The following is a 19,567-nucleotide window of genomic DNA, read 5'->3' on the forward strand; positions in this document are numbered from 1 at the left end:
AGATGGTGTGGAGGTGTGGAATGGAGTTGGAGATACATTCTCTGAGGCTTAGGCAACCTTTAGGTTGTGTCTACACTAGGGTGGCGCTAATCCTGAAATCCCGGGATTGGAGCCAAATGCCGGGATCCCGCCACCCTAGTGTAGACACAACCTAAAGGGACTTTATACAGTAGATGCACATTGGAGCCCTTTAGATTTGTGTAGAGACAGAAGGTTTTTTATATTTCAGCACTGCTGCTAAGAAATATTAACACAGTCACTTTAATGGTTACTTTTGAAAACTCTATAGTCTGTAAAGATGTTACTTGGCGCAACCAGTACAATTATGGGGAAGACCTATGTGTGGGGGCATGGCCAGTAATACAGTCATTGAACAGCAGGGGATGGGGCTACAATGATGCAATTCGTGTCATTTGATCCGCGTGGACCTCCCGCGGACTGGGGTTGGGGGGGTGTGCAGGAGACTGGCAGCAGGACCGGGGACCTGCCCACCTTTACGAAGGGCCGGAAAGGCGGACCCGATTTCCAGGAACCTCCTGGACATTCTGGAAGGGTTGGTAACCCTGGTCTTAAATTAATACATCTGCTCCATCATCCCCTAACAAGGCTAAAATAGGGGATAACACCAAGGAGCCCTTCTGATACAAGCTGCTTATACTGTTCTACCCTTAAGCTATACATATTATGGAGAGAGAAAAAGGCACAATACACTAGTAATAAATAGGACAGTATTGGGTGGTGTGCTACTGGTGCTGCCACTGTCCAGGTGGCCAGGCCTGGTGAACAGTATATTTGCTGTACAGAGAGCACCCAGCGTGTAGGCTTCCTGGACATTCACTGTATTTTACATAGAAATGCACAGCAAATCCGTAGGATGATCTGTGATATGACAACAAATGCGCTGGAGGCCTGGAACATTGGGGCAGATGTATTAAGCTTTAACAAGAGATAAATCCAAGAGTGATAAGGAGAGATAAAGGTCCAGCCAATCTCCTGCTAACTGCCATGTTACAGGCTGTGTTTGAAAAAAGTCAGTAAGGAGCTGATTGGCTGGACATTTATCTCTCCTTATCACCCCTGCATTTATCTCTTGTTTAGGCTTAATACATCTGCCCCATTGTCCCCGGGGGGGGGGGGGGGGGGGGGGGGGCGTGTCCACACCATGCTTGACACTGGTAACTATATATGAGACATACAAGATGCACTGTAAATATGGAGGTCACTGAAGCCTCAGTAATCCCATTATAAAATTGCATTAAAATACAGTATTAGATATATTGTCCTATACAGTTATCTGTAAGCTCATCACATCTCTGTGTGTGCAGTAAATATGTAATATATCGGCCTATAAATCTGTGTGTGTACTTGTGCACTTGGAGGGAGCATCTCGGCTTTCCCTGCTCTCCTCTTTGCCAGTGCAATAAATAACACCTACATCTTCTCCTACTCGCACTCCTTTGTGACAGTCTCCAGTGTGGCGTTCCTCAGCGCTTATCCCCAGTGAATCTTTACACCTAAATACTGCCCACAGCAGCGCCGCAGAGTCCATGGGCCCGATTCAGACCTGATTGCACAGATGGATGTGAAATCGCACAGCCAGTGATTAAGATTCTGCTCGATAGGGTGAAACCAGTCTTGCAGATGAATGTGATTGCTCTGTGAATTTATGTGTACGGCTACCCATCTATTCACAGCCATGCGGATATCATCGTCACAGGCTCACCAGCGAATGATATTTACACTGTGCACAAATAATCACAGGCACTGCAGCCCTGGAATGGAGAAAGGCATATCCGGCCTGCAGCTGACATCACACATCCTCTCCTAACACGCTCAGGGACACCTAGCGTTTTTCCTGACATTACCAGCGTTTTTTATGGCACGCCTAGCGTTTTTCTTAGCACTCCCACTTAACGGCCGGTGTCCACCCCTAAGCGCCTACTTTCCTGTCAATCAAATTGTGAATGGCGTGCGTATAGAAGTAGTTGTTGTATTTTAATGCAGGATTGCCTCGCGCATGCCTACTGCGAACCGTATGCATGCTCAGTGTCTCCATAATCTGCCGCTGTGCGAATGGACAGCCATAATCGGGGATTATGCGTAGGGTTTCTCAGGCTCCTGAAGCATAATCTGCAGCCCTCAGAGCCACAGGAACAAATGGGATATGGAGCTTATCCCGGCCCCAAAAAAGGTTAGCCCGGTAATGACCATAAGGCTAAAATCGCGATATGAAACCATTTTATATGGGCAGAAGATGATTGCATTTAATTAGCGTTCTGTAAACATAACTACAATGCATACTGTTAGCGCCTACTGTATAGCAGTGTTTTTCCGCCACTGTGCCGTGGCACACTCCTGTGCTTTGAGCTGTTCTGAAGTGTGCCCCCAGAAATAGTTTACAGCCACCACCAGTTCTACCATTATTTACTGGTCTCTTCTCTTCATGTAAATCGCCAATGTATTTTATTTTTGTTACCTGTGGGGACCAGTGTGATTATTTTTATAAGGGGCCAATAGGTTTTTTTTCCTGTGGTGGCCAATGTGTTTTGCCCTGTGGAGATCTCATGGTGTGCCTTGGCAATTTTAAAGTCTTATTTAGTGTGCCGCAAGGTAAAAAGGTTGAAAATCACTTTCTATAGAGTCGCTGATATGCCTCTGTAGTAATATTAGTATAGTGTCTTGTAATAATAAAATGAACCTGTTATCCCCACATACTGTAATAATGATATTACTATATAGGTCCTGATTCATGCTTGTAAGAAAAGCAAAAAAAGCATGCAACTGTGCAAAATCGTGCTGCACTGCAGACGGGGCAGATGTAACATGTGCAGAGAGAGTTAGATTTGGGTGTGGTGTGTTCAAACTGAAATCTAAATTGCAAATCTAAATATATGTAATGTAAATATAAAGCTGTATAACATTTGTGAGTTACAGTACATGCAAAAGCAGGGGCACTTTAAGAAAGGAGGGGGCCTGTGGCAGGCATTGGTTAGACCCCCTCCTCTCTGGTGGTGTGGACCGTGCGGTAGACTCTGGCACTATACAATAATATAACTGTATCATTTCACACTAAGAAAATGAATGTCTAATGTCCCATAATGATATTAATGTATAATCCCCATAATGTATAGTGTCCCTGTTATAAAATTAAATTAAACTCTTTTTTTTCTTTTGAGGATATAACAATAAGATCATTTATAATAATTTTTTAAAACTGAAAAACCATCTCTTTTGTGAAATCCTTCCCTTGAGATTCACGTTTAATGATCCTTTAAATGGAATTTCTTTTTGTACTATCTCTTACTATTCCAGTATGATACTACAAGAAAGCCGTATACGCCAGTTCCACCCACGTAAAAATCACAGAATTTCTTTGGATTGTTAAAATTATTCTTGGTGTAATTAATGTGCTTAATAAATATGAAAATTGGTCTAATTATGAAAGATGAAATGGAAAACAGGCTATAAATAGCGTAGGTATTTTGATCCTAGAAATGCTGTAATTACATTGCTTTGCTTGTTCCCAGAGCGTCAGACTCACATAGTTCCCTGGTGTAGAACTAGAAGTCACCAGCTTGCGTTCTCTGAAAATGTGGGCAGCCTTCTCTTCCCCAGGCCTGGTTCCTACTTGGCTTTCTGGCCTATAAGTGGGTTGTACTGTATGGCTGCATCACAACAGTGCACACAGCGATGTCTTTCTATGCAAATGATGTGAGCAATCTGCTTGGAGCTTTACCACATCTCCCATGTAAATCTGTTGTCAGGCAGCAAGCATATTACACAGTGCAGCCATGTATTGCAGGATTTAAATGGCTAGAGTTTAACTCTTGGATGACTGCTTGATTGTATTCCAATACCTATTGATCCTGATTCTGGGGGAGATTCTCTAAACTAAAATAGCGGTAAAAACCCAGTTATAGGGGTTTTTACAGCATTTTGGGATGCTCTAAACATCCCCGCCGGGTTACCGCGACGGGGGGCATTGCCAGCAAAAGCTGACGATGCCCGATAGAAGCCTATAAGCTTCTACCGCGACCCACCGCCGCCCCGCACCGACCCCCACCACCCCGCACCGACCCCCCCCCCCCCTCACTTGTGTCCAGGCAGCACAGAGCTGTGCTGCCCAGACCTGTGACCTCCTCCTCCCTGCACTTTATTCGTCTTCTGGGTGCAGGAACGAGGAGGAGAGCCAGTCCCCCGCTGCAGCAGCAGCACCAGCGCTGGGTAAGGGAGGGAGGGGGGAGCCGCCGGGACCCGTCGGCTCACCGCAAAGGACAGCTCTTAACGCAAGAGCTGTCCTTTGCCATAATTATCGCATATGTTAGAGCATATGCAATAATTATGTCGGTGAGTGGGGCGGCGAAGGGCGGCGTTCGTTTGGGTACGAATTCGGCCCCTTCTCTGTTGTTCGGAGTCTGAGCATGCACATGCACAAATATGCAAATGGTTAAAACTCGGGAGTGAACCCGTTTCACACTCACCGAGCTGTCGCTCACAAAGGGGAGGGAAGGAGGTTGGTAGGGGGTGGCAGCAGTGCAATGCCCAGTGTTTTACGGGCATGCAGATGAAAACGCTGAGCATTCCCCAGGGAACGCAAACTTGTCGCTGCAGTCACATGACTTCAGCGCCCACCCCCATTTTGGTGATTTGCGACGGGAAAAAAGAGATTTTACACTGACTTTTATTACCCTAGGGGAGATAAATCATTCGATGGTGTGCGACCATCAAATGATTTCTCTCCCCTTCCATCACATGTGTGGGGCTGTTGTGGGGCATTGACCTGTTTGTGGCGAGTATACACAGCCTATTGAACAGGTCTGAATAAGGCCCTTAGTACCATTCTTGTTGCCCCCTCCTGGAGCACACAGCCAGGTCAGTGCAAGAGGGGACGTGGCATTATACAAGGTGGGCGGTGCTAGGGGGAGTTGCTGCTAGGGGCTAAGCATCGGGAGACTTGGTTACTTTCCAGGGGTGCTGGGAGGGACACCCAGTGTTTGGGAGCCTCCCGTTGATACCAGGAGAGTATACAACTCTGTCCTGTTAGTGTTCCCGTCTATTGTTGGTCACCTCTCTGCTACAAATCCCTTTCCTGGTATAGATCCATGCGGCTGAATGCGGAAATAAGATCGCTTGTGCCATCAAAAGGATAAAGCAGATGTTATCCTCCTAGCAAGGGCTTATTTTTATTTTACCCTACTGTATATATGTTATGTATGGCCAGTTCTCCTGCAAAGTCTCCCTAAAGGTCCATACACAATGGGCGACTATGCCCAGCGTGTATGGACAGCGATGATGGCAATCACTGCTGCGGGGAAAGCCGCTCAGTGCATACACTCTGAGCAGATTTCCCCCTGCCCGGCGCCGACGGAGGGGGGAGGACGGCTTTGCATAGTGCAGAGCTATGCATAGCCGTCCTCAAAGCCGCTCATCTGTTGGTATAACCAGCAGATGAGCGGCTTTCCCAGCGATAATGCGGGAGCGCGCAGCAGCGCTCACCACTCATCGCCGGGGCATACACACTGGCCGGCTTTGAGCTGAAAGCCGCTCAAACCTGCTGTTTTGAGCGGCTTTCAGCTCAAAGTCGCCTAGTGTGTATGGGCCTTAACTGTATGTAGGGAGAAATGTAACAACTGCGAGTTGCAAGTTGTGTTGGGTTTTGGGCCTGATTCATAGATAGTTGTGACTTAGCAAAAAAGTGAAAAATTATAACTGCCGGCACAAGGCTGCAGGGGATCCGCCCAGCACCAGGCTTAGGCGCCTGCGCGCTGGGCCTCTTCCCATAATGTGCCGGCAAAACTTTGCAGGCACATCCCTAAAATGCCCTTCCCTGCACAGCAACATCTACCCCCTGGCTGTGCAGCCTAGCTACAAAGCCAGACTCAACCCGGACCGTCCGTTCTGTACTATGAGATGCTCGCTCCCGCGCATCTCATCGTACGCTACAAAAAGTATGTGCTGCACATACTTTTTGTACTTGGTTTACATCGCATTGCATGCACAGTGCATGCACAAGCAATGCGAAGCGATGCGATGTGTACTATAAAAGTACAAAACGGACTGTCAAAACGGACCGTGTATGGGGGGCATATGTTTTATGTCACAGCAGCTCTGTGTGATGTCACGCAGCCATCTGTGGCCTCCCTCCGAGCGGTCTGGATACACCTGCTCCCATAAAACGGTTGTTCGCCACCTCGATCTCACCAGTAGGCGTAACAACGTGCGCATGCTTCCTCCGACGCCCCACAAGGGCAGATACACGCACACTATGACAGGAGGCGTGGCTTCACAGTCAATGCTATTTGTATGAATAATAAATGTATAACGGACATATCAGCAGCGCAGCGCTACTGACTATGGAACATGTTTTATTACTGCGAATTGATCGCACATTTCTCTATGAGAATAATAAATAGTATCACAACTGCGGTGGAGGGACATCTATTCAGCCAACCAAATGGCCACTTTTCATCCAATTTCGATCTTCCGGAACAAGGGATCGGATGAAAAGTGCCCACATCGCTTACATTGTATATCGCTTACATTTTCCTCTGACTCCGATCCGAGGGGTTGCAGATTGTCATGTCTGCCATGACTATTTATTTAACAGATCCCGCAGCCATGAATGGGCTCGCATATGATACATTGTATGCAAACAATACGCATGAGATACCTCGCCCTAGGGGATGGGGTCCTTAAGGGTGATTTGGCACATATGATTGGTGCAAAACGGGCACTTTCGGTGCAACAAAAAGCATCTGCTGTACGCCCAAATCTGATTGTTTCCCCAGTATAAGAGCAGAGAAGGGGTTAACCCACATAGCGTAATTATCCAGCCTATAGGCAATGTAAGATATGTGTCGTCTCCTCCCATCCCTAATCCATGGTAATTATACCTCATCAGCACTGTGTTATACCAGGTCTCCCGTCCTCTCGCTGCTGCTAAGGATCAAAGATTTTCCGAAACACATCCAGGTTTGCTGCCCTTTATGGACAATCCTTACAGTGATAATGATCCCATGCAATGAGATCGGTGACTTGTGACATATTCAGTGTAAATCTCACAGTTACATCCAGACTTTATTACCAAATCTCCTTAGCAATTCCAGTAGGGCTCAGCACACACAGGACTGTGCAGCTGGAACTCAGCAGGGCTGATAATTCAAATCAATAAAAAGGATTATACACTCTGAGGCTGAACATATAGGAACAAGCGAGGTGACACAACGTTCCCACGTGCAACCACTATTCGTGTCTCTAGCCTATGAGCTTAGGCAGAACCAAAAAATGGTGCAACTCATATACATTTTCAGGAAAAACTACACAGTATATAATGGGCCCAATTCAGGGTGGCTTGGTCAGCTCCGAACACAGCAAAACCGCCTGGCTCCCGCAATCCCCCCCCCCCCCCCCCCCGCCGGCACCCGCAACCCCCCCTTCGGCGGGGGGGGGGGGGTCCGCAGGTCAAATGAAGCGAATAGCGCCGTTTGAAAAAAATGGCATTGCACATCGGGGGGCTACTTGTTGGGGGTGCTCTGACCACGCCCCCAACAAGTAGCCGCCCATGTGGCTCCGCCCACCTCCCCACCCCTTTTCTCTGGATCCCTATACGAAGAGGATGATGACTGACTGGTAGGCAGAATGTATGTACAGAATCCTGGTATTACTTTGCATTCATCTACCTGGTCTATACTATTGGAAGGGGGAACTGATGGTGATATCATCTCAGTACTGTGTCATCGGCAAACCCCCTTATTAACCCTTTGAGTGCCAAGTGAATTTGTCTAAATAGGTGTGAAAATTGCCAAGCAAACATTTTTATTCATAATAATGGGGCAGATGTATGAAGCCTTAACAAGAGATAAATGTAAGGGTGATAAGGAGAGATAAACGTCCAGCCAATCAGCTCTTTACTGACTTTTTTCAAACACAGGTTGTAACATGGCAGTTAGCAGGTGATTGGCTGGACATTTATCTCTCCTTATCACCCTTGGATTTATCTCTTTTTAAAGCTTAATACATCTGCCCCAATGACCTGTAATGTTTACCTTATATAGAAAAAATCATCTTTTTTTACACAACATTTTTTTATTTGAGTTTGTTTGAGCTTCTATAACAAATGTGAGCGACGCTGGCATTTTTAGTGGATATTTTGAACATCTCTCACAGAGATGTTGGCACTCAAAAGGTTAAGACTCAATGGGGCAGATGTATTAAGCCTGGAGAAGAGATAAACTGGAGATAAAGTGGAAGAAGTTAACGCACCAGCCAATCAGCTGTGTTTGAAATATGACAGTTGGGATCTGATTGGCTGGTGCGTTATCTCCTTCCACTTTATCTCCAGTTTATCTCTTCACCAGGCTTAATACATCTACCCCATTGGGACACATTGACAATGTTATGCAGTGTTTTATTTTGTGAGGAGCAACCTATGAAGGACAGTTCTGTATTAAGAAAGCACCAGATCTTTAGAACAATTACAACTGGTTGGGTCAATGGGGTATTGGGTATAGCCCAAATGTAAATTGGAGGAGAGTGGTCTCTGCTTATAGGATAATTGTAACTGAGGGATGGGGTCGGAGGAGCTATATTATAAATGTAACTTGTGGAAGGGAGCACTGGCTACACAATAAATGTGGGGAACTCTTCATTTTTTATAGGATGACTGCATGCTATTGGACCAGATGTACTAAGCCTTTAAAAACTGTTAGACAGCGATAAAGCACCAGTCAATCAGCTCCTAATGGCCATGTTACCACATGGGATTTAAAACTGACAGTTGGGGGCTGATTATAACTATTAAAAGCATAGTACATCTGGTCCATTGTAATTAAAAGGCATTATTTTAATTAGTAGTTGTTAGTGTTATGGGGCATACACATGCTTCAATATGGACATGTCAAAATCAAATCAGAATAGAACAGTGTTAACTGCCTTCAATCCAGATTCGATCATTATGTGCGGCCCTGGATTGAAAGCTGACATACAGTAGACTTGGCAGGCAAGTCTATTTCTGCTTCGATCTTTAAGGTCAAAGGTAGTGGCGTAACTATAGAGGGTGCAGGAGGTGCACTTGCTATGGGGCCGCCCGCCCTGCCATTTGGGGGGGGGGGGGCTATAGGCAAAGCAATACGCGGGGAAAGCAAGTGTGCCAGGCTTGGAGGAGAAGCACTACCCTTTCTGTGGTGAGGAGACTGGAGAGGCACTGCCCTGTCTGCCACGTTTTCTCCCCGCCACCACCGCTAGCGGGGACTGCAGCGGAATCAGGATACACACAGGTGCTTTCTGCTTACATCTGCTCCTCCCACAGGCAGAGACAGGAACGCCTGGCCCTTACCAAAATCAGCTGCACCACAGAACCGCCGGCAACTACCCTCCAGGTACATGCTCCCACCGCCAGCAGCACCAAGGATCCAGCAGCGGTACAGTAAGTATGCCGTGAGGTGAATGCAGGGGAGGGGAGTTACTGTATGCCATGGACCCTCTTGTGTGGCGGTGGGTGGTTGCTGAGTGCCATGAACCATCTTGAGGGGGGGGGGCACTGTGTGCTATGGAACCGCTTGTTGTGGGGGAGCAAGAGTGGGGTTAATTTCTGCCATAGGGGAGCCCTTTAAAGGTTTTGCTATGGGGCCCTGGATGTCCTAGTTACACATCTGGTCGTAGGCAGTGTAATGCTGCTCTATGCAGCATCCCCCCTCCCCCCCTCCATCCGTCCCTCCCTCCTCTTCAATGCCACCAATATCAAATAGGTATAAACAGCCGCCAGATCAACACGTCTGTATACCCCATTACTTCTATTGCCATCACATTCAGTGATATATGGGGATGACAATTTATGATTAACATTAGTAATGACTCTTTATGGTATGATGCATGAGGAGGTACATGGGTGGTGGTGGGGGGGGGGAGTTTTATGCACTGGGTGTACCAACACTAGTGATACAACGGCTTTAGTACTAGCATAAGTGCAAGGAATTCAAAATTAAAGTACATTCAGCCAATCAGAAATGGGCATCATCATCAACATCAGTTTGCATCTTACAATAAGGGACTGGGCACCGGCAAGTGATTCCCCTCCATTAGGTACACATGCATCTATCTTGGGTTAAAGTGCACGGAACACTAAGTGGAAAAAAACGTCTTGGTTACCATGGGGACAGATGCGCATGTATTTGTTGTATATTTGCGAACTTGAAAAAATTTTCTGGGGGGAATAAAGGTGTAAACTTTTAGGGGTTTATTTGCTAAGATTGGAGTTCTGTTGAAGAAGAGATATATTCTAGAAGGTGCTACATAAAGAAAACGTAGATTCTGATTTGTTACCCATAGCAACTCCCATCTTAGTAAATAAACCCCTAGGCATCCAACTCCACCTTATATTTTTATTTTATTTTTTAAAATAAACAGGACATCGAAATAGTAAAGAATTTCCATTTATTGTATCCAAGGAGACTCACAATTTTTAAAATTGCCTGTAATTGTCCATCCACAATTCATCTCATAATACAAATTACAAGCTGTCAGTTTTCCCTACTCGGAAGATGCTGTTCTATCTCCGACAATAAAAAGGAAAGAGATTTATTAACATAAATTGTCGGGGAGAGAGAGAGAGCGGGCGGTGCTCTGATGTGTAGGTGTTAGGAGCGGATGTACTCTCCGTTCTCCAGGGATTTTCACAGAGAGAGGTTTAATTTAGCCATCGTTAAATCTCCATCACACTCTCTAATACAGTAAGCGAAAATATTATTTTATTACTACAATGAGGAGTGACACATAGATGTAGTGTCACTGATCTACTAATTGGTATCTACTGCATGCATGTATTTTGCATTCAGTCAAAGCAGAGACCCGTAATAACACATAATAGATCTAATCTGCATGTTTTACATCTATTCTTAGCTATTTTTTGTATTTGTATAAAAGAGCTTTTAATAATATTCACAAATTCATTCTGCCATTAGAACTGGGGATATCTGAGATAATAGGTATTAGTGAGACTTGTCATTTATTTCCTATATCAGATTCACACATCCACATAGAGCAAATACACAGTCAGTCCCCAGCACCCACCTCCCTACTCTGCAATTCCCCCCTGAATTGCCGCATATACATGTGGATGGTGGCGTGACAAAGGTCTCACATGTGGCATGGTGTAACAGTCTCCTGTTTTATGTTCTAGTTGACTGTAGCCCTGTTGGCAGGTAGTATTCTAATTTACACTATATATTTTCCTGTAATTATTTAGGATTTTTAGATAAATAACAAATCACAGTTGAACTTATATTACACCTAGGAAGTTATAATATTTCAATGTATTATATTAGGATGGACATTTACAATGCCGAGGTCTAGAATGTTGACACCATAATGTCAATGGTTAGGTTGTTAAACTTTGTTGACTTGAAATAAGCATGAGCAGAATGTCAATATATGAAATGTCCATGTGTGAAATGCCAACATTCTGCATGGAACGGCAGCAGAAGTTTACAGTTGGGCACTAATTGTTATTATTGTTATTAACAGTTTAGTATATAGCGCAGCAAATTCTGTTGTGTTTTACAATTGGAAGCAACAGTTATAAAACAAAACAACTTTCATGTGAAACTCGACAGTCTATTCTTGTTCTTCAAAAGGATGGCTTTTCCATGTGAGAACTTGCCAAGAAACTGAACATTTTCTACAACGGTGTATACTATTCCTTTCAGAGAACAGCACAAACAGGCTCTAACTAAAGTAGAAAAAGAAGTGGGAGGCCCCGATGTACAACTGAGCAATAAGACAAGCACAATAGAGTCTTTAGTTTAAAAAATAGATGCCTCGCAGGTCCCCAACTGGCAGCTTCATTAAATAGTACCTGCAAATGCCAGTGTCATCATCAATAATGAAGAGGCATCAAAGAAAGACAAAGAAAATAAATACTGAGACTGGCCAATAAAAGGAAAAGATTAACATGGGCAAAAGAACACAGACATTGGACAAAAGGAAGATTGGAAAAACGTGTTATGGACAGACGAATCGAAGTTTGAGGTGTTTGGATCACACAGAAGAACATTTGTGAGATGCAGAACAAACGAAAAGATGATGAAAGAATGCCTGGCACCATCTGTCAAGCATGCTGGAGGAAATGTGATGGTCTGTGGCTGCTTTTGGTTTTGGTAAAGTGGGAGATTTGTACAAGGTAAAAGGGATTCGGAATAAGGAAGGCATGGCATTTTGCAATACCATGCCATACCCTGCGGACAGTGCTTGATTGTAGCCAATTTCCTCCTCCAACAGGACAATGACCCAAAGCACACCTCCAAATAATGTAAGAACTATTTAGAGAAGAAGCAGGCAGCTGGTATTCTGTCGGTAATGGAGTGACCAGCGATGTCACCAGATCTCAATCCCATTGAGCTGTTGTGGGAGCATCTTGACCGTATGGTATGCAAGAAGTGCCCATCAAGCCAATCCAACTTGTTGCTTCAGGAAGCATGGGGTGAAAGTTCTTCAGATTACCTCAACAAATTATTATCTAGAATGTCAAAGTTCTGTAATGCCGTAATTGATCATTAATTCCAACCTTGTCAATGTCTTGACTATACAGTATGTTCTATTCATTTTGCAACTCATTTGATAAATAGAAGTCAGTTTTCATGTAAAACACGAAATTGTCTGGGTGACCCCAAACATTTGAACGGTACTGTAAATTGCTGAGAATTAGATGGATGTTACATACAGTAGTAGTTAAGGTTGAATAAAGACTCGAGTCCATCCAGTTCAACCTTGGTGTGAGTAGGGCAAGTGGCTGGGGTTGAAATGTCACCGCCTACTAGAAGAAAAATAGAAATAAATACAGTTGTAGGAGGTTTGCAAATTTTTTTTGTGCTAGCGGTTGTTCTCGAATTCTATCTCCACTAAAAAGTAAAGACAGTTAGGGCATCCAGGAACCGCAGTATAAATGCAGCAAGGATTGTTAGCTTCACTTGTAAAATAACCAGACAAAAACTTGGGTTGAAAGGTTTATCATTATTGATCCAGTATCTGCTGTGAACAACCTGTAATCCATCCAGAGAATTTGCAAATAGAACATCAGCTTTGGGGGATTTCTTGTAACATTTATTTAACCCTTTGCGCACCAAGTGAATTTGTCAAAATAGGTGTCAAAATTGCCACTCCAACTTTTTTTTGTCACCATAATGTCGTGTAATGTTTACATTATATAGGAAATATATATTTTTTTACACAATTTCTATTTCAATTTATATAACAAATGTGAGCGACGCTGGCATTTTTGTCGGATATTTTGCACATCTCTCACAGAGATGTCGGCACTCAAAGGGTTAATAAATATGGCCCTATAAATGCAGTCTTTGGGGAGTGCTAAAAATTCTGACTGGATAACATTGTTGAAAGGTACAATCTGGGATTCCTACATTTCCTCCTTGGAGACAGGTGGGGGTTCATCTTCATGATTCAAGTGAACATTATTGGAGTCTAAAGCTCTAGAACATCTCTTCTGCTGCCAATGCTTTGATTGGTCTAGTAATCAATTGCATGTAATTTTTCATTGCCATTGTCAAAGGTTGTGATGAAGATTCAATTGATTTCTCAATTAAATTTTTTTAGGGTGTGAGACAAGATGGCTCCTATGTCAGAGGATGAAGCTTCACATTCCACCTTAATGGACAACTGTAAGTCGAATGAATTAACACCTGATCTGGACATAATCAATATTTTGGTTTCTAGAGATGTCTGTTCACAGTCTTTTGAGCATTGCCAACACACTTTCCTCTGCAGCAATGCATTCAAACAGATGTAGTACTGTACTGTAGAAATGTTGGGCAAGAACTTGCGCTTGTATTTAACTAAAGTATAAATTCACTTTTATCATTAGATTTTTGTGGGGCTTTTCTGTTTTTTTTTTACTTGGCCACAATAGTGTACTTTATTAGTTCTTTGAAGATCTCACACTTGTCCTTGTTTGTTTACCCAAATGCCATATAATTGCTGTCCGACAAAGATTTTAAATTGTTAAGATATCTCCTCTATTTTCATCAGTAATAGTGATTTTATTGAAATAACATTGTATACCTGGTTCTTATTGTGATACTAGATAAATTGTCCTTTGCCAGAGAGCAGAAGCTGAGGCTATTCTGTACACAAGCCTATTATATTGCAACAGGCCTTTGTGCATGGTAATGGTTAAACACTGTACCTTTTAGGAGCCATGTCAACTTCCATTTATAAATATGCACGTGTCAGGTTAATTTGTGAAAAATGCTCTCTCCCTGAAAGAGCTGCAAAAATATATATTATTTGGGGCAATGGATAGTGTACTGCATGTAGGGCAGGTGGTCATTTGATGGTTGTTTTGAAATCTCCACTTTTGTTCACTACAGATGTGACTATGTCAGGGAAAGCCCAGCTGCAACTTACTGACCTATCACCTCTCTCCTTCTATTTTTCTTGAAATCTTTGCTATCTTCTGACTACAGTAGCTGTTATCTTTCTTCACATTTTTATTGTGTATTTTCACCGAACCTCACAGAATGTTGTGCTTTACTTTCCTGTCCTTACTTTCACTCCCTGCTGTAGCCATGCTTATCCTGATCATTAATGGTATTTGGTTAGATTTCTTTTCCATGCATCACTTTTTTTGACTGCACTTCCCTTTCTCTGTGTTCACACTCTCTCAGTCTCTCCTGTCAGTCATTTCTTCCCCCTGCTCACTGCTTTACCTTATTAATCTCTCTTGCTTGCTCTGCATTGTCAACTGTGTTTTTCTAGTTTCAGGCTGTGGATGCAGCAGTTCACTGATTGGCAGGTGCGATGGGAAAGGAGGGAGGCTTTGTCTGGACAGCCAATAGAATGGGCGGATACTTATTTGTCTTGTCTGACCATACTCCTGCCCACTTCATATGAGACGCTAACCTATTCTCTGTGTTTCTGCATCTACCTGCAATAAACAGTACTCCAATACAGAAAACAATTATTCATATACAGTATCTAACTTGTCAAAGGGCGAATAGTGTTGTTAAGTGTCAGCTATTGTTAATACTTACATGCCGGAACCGAGGGGCCTTATTGTGTAAAAGGGGAGCCCCGATCAAGAGGAAAACTATGAGACCAGATTTATTTATACTATGTTAACTAAAGTAATGTCAAAAAGAATGTTTACAAATCCTTTTTTCATTACTTTATACCGTAAATGCATTGAAGGGCTTTTGGCACAGTTTTCATGAAAAAAATGCTCCAAACTCTTTAATTGGCATTTGTTTAGTAACAAGATCACATTTCCCATACATAAAATGGGAAATGTGATCTGGTTATGTTTACAACAAAAAAAAAGTAATAAAAACAGCATGTGATAATAAAGCCAGTTTCAGATGGCATAAGCACAAGGATCACTGTGTATCCCCTACCCCACAGCTTTCTCTGCCCCATGGCAGGTAGGTGGCATGGGAGTACTGTCACACCACCACCACAAACAAAAACGCACATGCAAAACATATTTATGCAAATAGGGCTACAGACACACTATACATTTACAAATTACATATACACAAAATACTGTATAGAGGACATGCTAACACAGGTTAGACATGCTTAATATGTACAATGCATTAAAAAAGAGTTACACACACATAAAAACACACACAAAACATGCATTAAAATGCAGCTTACATATAAACAACAAATGCATAAGTCCACGCTAATGTTCTGCCCAGGGTCCCCGCCAATGTAAAGACAGCCCTGCATCTTCTAGCTGGAGTGCAAAGTGGAAAGAGTGCAAATATTATTGGAATACTACTTTATTGGAATAAGATTTGCACTCCTTCCACCTCGGATTCCATTTTGGACTCTTTCCAGCAGTAGATGCGTTCAGCCGGACCAGGCCCTGGGAATCACTAAGGTGAAAATGCCCACCCTTCTCCACTCCAAGGACATCCACACAAGACTTTTACATTGCAACGTTTGAGTAGCAATGAAAGCAGCTCAAATGGCTCAACTGAGCTGCTTTCAGCTCAAAACTGCCCAGTGTGTATTGGCCTTAAGATTCCTCCAGACTGCTGGAGGGGCTGTAGTACTGTGAAGCACATTCTGTACACATTTGGTGGCACTGTGATAAGATGAAATGTTTCTGGAACACAATCAACACCCAGCACAAGGAAACAAGGCTACATCCTCTGCAGGCACCGTCTGGTTATTATAAGCACAGGTTCTGATAAGAAAAACAAACCGGTAACGTAACACTTATATACTGTAGCTAGGAAACCTGTAGTCAAACACTGGAAGAAATTAGCTGGAAAGTGTCTGCTGTAATTAGTGAGATAAGCAATAAAGCTGAAACAGTTTTGAATCTAGAACTGCTCGATAGCCAGGTAATAATGCTACAGTAAGTGAGGCTAATAGGATGTGCCACTGTTCTTCATATTGATTCTACAGCTGTGTCCGTATACTCTGTGGGGTAAATTTACTAAGATGGGAGTTCTACTGACACAAACACACTCCAGGGTACAGGAATATAATGGGTGAGAGTAAGTTAGTAGGTGACTGGGGAGGCAGGGGTGACGTAGAGATAGTGGCTGTCTGGGGAAGTTGTGGTGACAGGGAGATAGTGGGTGACTAGTTAGCCAGAGGTGACACAGATAGTGGGTGACTGGGGAGGATGGGGTGACACAAAGATAGTGGGTGACTGGAGCGGCAGTAGGTGACAGGAAGATAGAAGGTGACTGAGGAGGCAGGGGATGACAAGAAGATAGGTGACTGGGGAGGCATGGGTGACAGGGAGATAGTGGGTGACTTGTGAAGCAGGGGTGACACAGAGATAGTGGGTAGATGGGGAGGCAGGGTTGACAATGAGATAGTGGGTGTTCTTGCAGCAAGATGGTGTCAGCAGCATGTGATGCTGTCTTAAGGTGCCCATACACTGCTGTGACGCCTCGCAGCAGTGTTCGGACACCCGATACCCCTGCAAGCTGCCGGGACCTTCCCGGCGGCAGGGACGCATGCGATCCGTTGTGATGGATTGCATGCGTCCCTGCTTCCCGCCCGCCTCGCCGCCTGGAGGGATGTCCCAGAACGGGTGGATAGACGGCCATTTATCTGTATAAACTATGGGGGATATTCGAAAGGCGGGGTTTATTTACCAAAACTGGCCTTGCGAATGGTGGCCTGGTCGCTCAGAGAGACCTTAGATGTGCGTGTGCACTCTGAAGGAAGTGGGCGGGCAGCTGATATCTGGTGATGTCAGCAACCCAGCCCCCCGACCCGTGTCATTGGCCTTTTTGCATGAGAATGCCCAGCGTTCTCATGGGAATGCCCATGAAATGTTGGGCATTCCCATATGCCCCACGCCCCTCTCCGCACCCCCCCCCCTCTTGCACACTTGGGTGCGTGCGTTAGGCAAACAATCTTTAATTCAGAGTTGGTGCCTCTTTTTGCGGCTTTAACATGATCCACTCTTCTTGGAAGGCTTTCCGCAAGATTTTGGAAAGTTTCTGTGGGAATCTGGCACTGATGTTGGACGAGAAGGCCTGGCTCACAGTCACATTCCAGTTCATCCCAAAGGTGCTCGATCGGGTTGAGGTCCGAACTGGGCCAGTAAAGTTGTTTCACACTGAATTTACCAAACCATGTTTTTATAGTCCTTGCTTTGAACACTGGGGCACAGTCATGTTGGAATAGAGAAAGGACTTCCCCAAACAGTTGCCACAAAGTTGGAAGCATAGCATTGTTCTCTATAGAATCCATTTGCACTGCTCCACAATTAAGGTGCCCACACACTAGAACGATTTTTGGGCTGATTGGCCGATTTCCGATAAATCGGCCGATTTTTGTCCGATGCACGCTCCCGTGGATCTTTAGCTGAATCTTACGTGCTGCACAAAAGATCAAAAGATTTAACAAAAGATACCCAGCCTTGCGAAAACGGGGCGGACGGGGATTGATACATAGGAAAATGCCGTAAAACGGGGGTTTTACGGCATTTTCCCTTTAGAAAATCTCGCCCAAAGATGGCATCCTATCACAGTTCCACGCCTGAAGTCACTGATCTCTTCAGAACAAATGGAGACTGCATGGCTAGGTTTATATACCTGTGGCAATGGGTCTCATTATTACACATGAGTTCAATAATTAACAGTTGTGGCCAATTACTTTTGTCCATATAGTGTACGTGAAGAGCCAGGACAAACTGTACATCAGGCATGTCAAACTCAAAATCCCAACTGGGCCGAATAATCAAGGTCAAAGTCTTGTGTGAGCCGCAAAAAAAGAAAGAGTCTTATACGCAGTTTTACTCTCCGCTATATAATAATAACAACAATACCACATATCAGCTATGTTATATACCCCTTCAGATATAACTGTGTGGTCCCCTCTCCCCTATATAATAATAATACCATATATTAGTGTGTGCCAGGGGATTTTTTTCCCCCTTATATTTCACCACCAACAGTGCCTGATACACATAATTGCCCCCTCAGTGCCAGATAACACACATGCCCACTCGGTGCCAGATAACACATATGCCCCACGGTGCCAGATAACACATGTCCCCTCCTTCCCAGGCTGGGAACAATGCAACCCCGGGTAGTGATTCCAAGTAGCTACTACTCCAGGACAGTGCTGCACCACAAAAAAAAGGCATCTTACTGCTGGCAGGCATTGAGTGGAGGGTTACTTCACCCCGCTGCTCTCTGCTGTTGCCTCCGGCAGGGGGTTACTACAGGCCGCTCTGCCCCTCTCACTGCAGGTCACTCTGCCCCTCTCACTGCAGGCCGCTTTGCCCCTCTCACTGCAGCCACTTGCCTCAGCAGCCAGCCTTCATGCTTCTGCTACCTTGCCTTCCCGCCCCTGCCGCTAAGCACCTCCACCCTGCACTGCACCGGTGCACCAGTGCACGGTATTGTGACCCGTGCACCGGCGCAATGCACTACTGGTAAAGCTGAAGCCATGAGAGGCTTCAGAAGAAAATGTGCTCTATTACTGCACATTTTCTTCTGAAGCCTCTCCTGGCTTCAATGTTCGGATAGGGGCTTTTCCCATTCAAGCCCATGAGCCTGTGGGCCACAAAAGTAGGCGGCCGGCGCCGCATTCAGCCCACGGGCATCGAGTTTGTCATAGCTGCTGTATATGCACCTTAATAGAGGGCCACAAAGCAAATCCTTGGGAATGCTCTGCACAGTTGATTTGCAGGAGGCGTGGCTGCTCATGGCATACTCGGCTATGTAAAGCAGGCAGCAGCCATGGGTGAGTGTGGGGAGCGGAGGAGATAGAGAAACTGTGAACAGTGTATAGACATGGAACTGCCACTGTAAGTAGGCCAGACAGTGGCGCTGGACAGGACAAGGAGGTCCTAAAAACAATTTGTTGAGCCTTGTCCTTGGCAAAGCATCCCCCTGCTCATCCAATACCATCTTCCTAGTCCCACAAACACACTTGACCATTTAAATATCGGTACATCTCTTAACAAGAATGTACAGTATATGTACATATGTAACCTGGTTTCGCGGATTCATACATGCACAGTGGAATTTAAACGCCGACACATCCTACCTGCATATAGATTTTGTTGTTTCCATCA

Source organism: Crinia signifera, chromosome 9 (genome assembly GCF_055691185.1).
Source record: "Crinia signifera chromosome 9, ASM5569118v1, whole genome shotgun sequence".
Lineage (NCBI taxonomy): Eukaryota > Metazoa > Chordata > Amphibia > Anura > Myobatrachidae > Crinia > Crinia signifera.